At 33.4% G+C, this 5092-nt stretch overlaps 1 pseudogene; it reads right to left on the bottom strand.

The window, feature by feature from the left end:
• Positions 1-655: 655 nt before the first annotated feature.
• LOC149560394 (desmethylxanthohumol 6'-O-methyltransferase-like) lies at positions 656-4262 on the bottom strand (annotated as a pseudogene).
• Between the last annotated feature and the right edge of the window lie 830 nt (positions 4263-5092).

Here is a 5092-nt window from a genome sequence, read left to right as displayed (position 1 = left end):
TGTAAAAAGAATAATATGAATATTATGACTCCCATCTATACACATGACTATCTAAAACATACTAAATTTTGATGCACATTAGCTTACCAATTGTCAAAATTTGTCTTTCACTTTAGATCAAATTATTCACTTTGAATATAATTATATTTTGACATAATAATACTTTCTATTTAATAAATTGATCTATTCTTTAATATTTTATCTATTGTTAACATCATATCATAAGTATAAACTATTATCTAGTTATACATTTAAATAGATTAATCAAGTCTAAAACTATTTTAAAAACATTTTCTTTAAAAATTTAATCAATTAATGTAAAAATAGTATTTTGAGAGTTCTTGGAAATTCTATTCATAGATGTTCACATTCTATTACAAAATTGTTATATATTAAGATGTAAATAGTAGAACAATATAGAAAAGGTAAATTTAGATAATGAAAGGGGATCAATTTAAGGAAATTTCCTATAGGATGATCTAGTCATTGCATCCATCAAGGAGGATAGGATTAACAAAGGTTATAATAAGAAAATAATATAGTTCTTGAAATGGATGTCCTACTTGCCTTGTAATTGTGTCTAAAGCTTTATGGCTTCTATAATCTTTAGAATAAACTAGATAGCCCCATCTTCTTTACATGTCATGAATTGTGTCTAAACCTTTGTGGCTTCTATAATCTTCATTTTTGAAAACAAACCAAGGAGCCCCATCATCTTTACTACACCGAATCTTGACTTTTGAAGCAACATCTGCCATTCCTACTTGCTCCTCTATTTTCCTCCATTTACGAGGGAGGTCAAAATGAAATCCCCTACTATTTCAATTGACTTATTCATCTCTGATGACTCTACCATCATCTTTTCTTCAACTATGGGTTATCCACTCTCAGGCAAAGCCTTGTGGAAATTTCCAAGTATCTGTAGACAACTCTCCTCATCCTAGTCAAAAAACACATTCTGCATCACCCACACAAAGTACAATCATAATCTAAAAGCCCAAGTAATGTACACAATTAGCCTTCTGGAAATTAAAACTAAAAAAGATAGTGGACTAGAGTAGTAGTACCTTAAGAAATATGACATCTGCAATGGGTATGCTATCAAACATGCTGCCACCGACATTATCTACTCCTACTTTCATAAATGAAGAGTGGTAATATTACATATTAGGATTTATTTTTAGAATAGAAGTGTTAAATAGTCAAAGTTTTCTATGTTTTCTAAGTTAGATTTGCATAAATATTTGATATTTAAATGTGGTCAATGAAGAAGTAAAAATTTGAAAACAACGAGATTCGTTCATTAAAAACCTTGATAAATTATTATATTTACCTCATACCGATGGTGCAGTATGAACAACATCAAGAAGATCAAAGTTGATTCCATGGATGTAGGGATAGACCTTCATAATGTGCTTGAGGGCTGTTTCTTTTCCTCCTCCCACATCAACCAAAATCTTCACATCCTTAAAACCATCATAGCAACTCAAAATTTGCTCCATTTCTAGCAGCATAGTAGTTGACATGGCATCATTGACAACATTGTTAATAAGTGGGTCATCCTTCCCATAAGCCCACAAGTCCTTCCCATGAGCCTTTTCAAATGCATTACAATCTTGAAGAACACATTCATGAAGATGGTGCCACAACTCCATTAACATGGGGTGTGCTTTCATGAGCAACATCAAGACAAGGCTCCCAAGATTATTCTTCCTAACATAAAACCTCTTTGCATAATTAGTGAGACCATATCGATATTAGATGGGTTATTGCTTGTCTGGGATTGGACAAAAATGCCCTTTATGGATAGATATGTTAGAAAGATTATGCAGATTCAAAGAATCGACTTGAAAAATAGAAATTCAGAGGAATATTTTCCATTCATTGTATTCACATAAAACTATATAGGTATATATATAATTGTGTGCCAAATGCATAAAGCTATAGGAAAGCTATAGGAAAAGAAATAATAGTTTAAGAAAGAAAGCTCTTTCAATATTAGAAACAACCTAATATTGCAACACTCCCCCTCAAGTTGGTGCATAGATATACCACATGCCCAACTTGCCCAAAAACTTTGAGAACACTCGACTTGAAACCGCTTTGGTAAGAATATTGGCCAGCTGATCCTTTGATTGAATCTTAGGCAGCTCCACAATCTTCTCATCCAACTTCTCCTTAATAAAGAATCTATCTACCTCCACATGCTTTGTACAACCATGTTGAACCAGATTATGAGCAATATCACATGCTGCTTTATTGTCACAATATAGTTGAATTGGCTGCCTAGGCGGACAACCCAAATCTCTCAGGAGAAGTCTTAGCCACAATGCTTCACATAATCCAAGTGCCATACCTCAAAATTTTGCCTCCACACTTGATCGTGCAACAACATTCTATTTTTTGCTTCTCCGTGTAACAAGATTACCTCCTAAAAAGGTGAAATAGCCTGAAGTAGAATGTTTAACATCTGCTACTCCAACCTAGTCAACATCAGTATATGCATCCACACTTTGATAATCCTCATTTTTAGTGAATAAAATTCCTTTTCCAGGAGTACACTTCAAATACCTCAAAATGCACATAACTGCATTCATATGTTGCTCTCCAAGATTTGACTGCCTCCAACAAGTGACGATTTTTTCTCTCAGCTACCTACTGAGGTGTATTGGAACAAGTAGTTTGATGAATAGTTTTGTGTGCTTCTAGATATTGTTGAAGTTTAGAACTCAAATATTCACCTCCATTGTCACTATGAAGAACTTGAACTTGTGCATTGTACTGAGTACGAATCATGTTATTATTTTTTTGAAATAACAAGTTCACATCACTTTTAAACTTCATTAAGCACACCCAAGTCATCCTAGTACAATCATCAATAAAAGTAACAAACCAACATGATCCACCCAAGGTAGTGACTTTGGATGGACCCCAAACATCAGAATGTATGATCATAAATGGAACTAGACTTTTATTCGAAGTTAATGGAAAAGAAGCACGATGGCTTTTTGCAAGTTCACAAACTTCACACTGAAAGCTAGAAACATCAAATTTTGCAAATAAACTAAGAAATAATTTTTTCAGATAATCAAAGGGAGCATGTCCCAGATGTCGATGCCATAACCAGATTTCAAATTTCTGCTTGTTCCCCTTAGATCCATCCATTGCTAGAGCATGATGTAGCTTGTCCGAACACTTTGACTCCAAGTCCAAGCAATACAACTTCCCTCAGCTAACACCACAACCAATCATTTGCCTCATTTGGATGTCCTTAAATACACATAAATCAGGCCAAAAAATTACAACACAAAGTAAAGTAGTGGTGATTTGGGAAACTGACAACAAATTGTAATCCAAAGACAAAACCACTAAAATAGATTCTAGATTCAAAGTATCAGTGAGAGGTAAGGATCCTTCTCCAATAGCTGGGGTCAAAGAGCCATTGGCACTGGAAACAAATTTTTGTGAGGATGGTTTAAGGGATGAGACCTGTCTAGAATCAAATGTCATATGATCTATAGCACCGGAATCAATTATCCATGCACTATTAGAAAGAAGTGTAGACATATTTAAAGACTTACCACCATTACCTGCCACTGCTGCTAATGCCAAGATCTATCTATCAACAGTTTGATTGCAATGGGTGCATTTGTAGGTGGATTTTTTAGCACCATTAGTGATCCGTGCCTTGAACAATGAACCTATGGATTGAATAATAATGGGAGCAGATTCACTCTCAAATGATTTGCTCTCAAATACTTTAGAATCTAAATCGGCCATAGCTCAATGAAGGGATACAAATAATTCAAGCTTCAAAGCTCTGATACCAACTTGAAAAATAGAAATTCAGAAGAATATTTTCCATTCATTATATTCACATAAAACTGTACAGGTACATATATAATTGTGTCAAATACATAAAGCTACAAGAAAGGAAACAGCTGTAGGAAAGCTACAAGAAAAGAAAGAATAGTTTAGGAAACAGCTCCAGAATAATTTAGGAAACAGCTCAAGGAAAGCTATAAGAAAAGAAAAAATAGTTTAAGAAAGAAAGCTCTTTCAATATGAGAAACAATCTAATATTGCAACAAATCGGTGGGTAGTTTTGAGGCGATCTCATCAAGAGAAAGTGATGCATTCGGGCCGGCACTTGCGATAATGTCAGGAATATTGAGAAGTATGGCAGATTTGAGAACAAGGGTGGGAACAAACGAGAGAATGGTTTCTAAGGCCTCATCCAATTCATCTTCGCCCATTGCCATTGTATTTAATTGAGAGTGCTCACAAAGAAAATCTGAGTCGCCTAAAGGTGATTATATAGACAATTTTGGTGCACAAAATATGAGGCTGGCTATTTACGCACTGTCTAATGCTGAAAGACCTTGTCCCAATAGTTTCTTAGTTCAGAGCTGCTCAGAAAAGATCGGAAATCTCTTAAAAAACAAACAATTAAGAAACAAAATTAGGACAAATAAAGCAACCAAATAGTAGCTTCGAAATATCTCAAGTACAGAACAATTCTCAATTCTTATAAATTCAGTAATCCATAATAGTTAACTAATATTTATATCAAAGGAAGTACAATAGTTATACTCAAATATATCTTCTGAACAGTCACATTGCACCAATATATTCATGTTCCAAAGTTTTGTTTCATACAAATTAGCCAGAGCTAAGACTATCAACTCTGTATATAGCTAAGACTATCAACTGTGATATATTCATTTTCCAAAGTTTTGTTTCATACAAATTAGCCAGAGCTAAGACTATCAACTCTGTATATAGTATGCGAGTCTATAAATGCTTGGAAATCTTTATTTAAATAAACTCACATGGAAGGTAATTATAAGTATATAATTATAAGTTTTTATAAACCAAGCATTCAACAGTAATTATAATTTCTTTCCACTTCGAAAATAAAATAAAACTTGTTATTAAAATGATTAATCTAACTCATATCTTGAGCAAAATAATAAATTTTGTTATTTGACCGAGAACTAATTAATTTGCAGATTTATTCCAGAATAGTTTTCTTCCATCACAAAATAGCAACCGAATATCACCAGTTTTATTCCAGAAAAATTGCATAACA

The sequence above is a fragment of the Cupressus sempervirens genome, chromosome 4 (assembly GCF_028749045.1).
Source record: "Cupressus sempervirens isolate cs-2001-9-10 chromosome 4, ASM2874904v1, whole genome shotgun sequence".
Taxonomy (NCBI): domain Eukaryota; kingdom Viridiplantae; phylum Streptophyta; class Pinopsida; order Cupressales; family Cupressaceae; genus Cupressus; species Cupressus sempervirens.
This window is presented reverse-complemented; position numbering and strand designations above follow the sequence as displayed.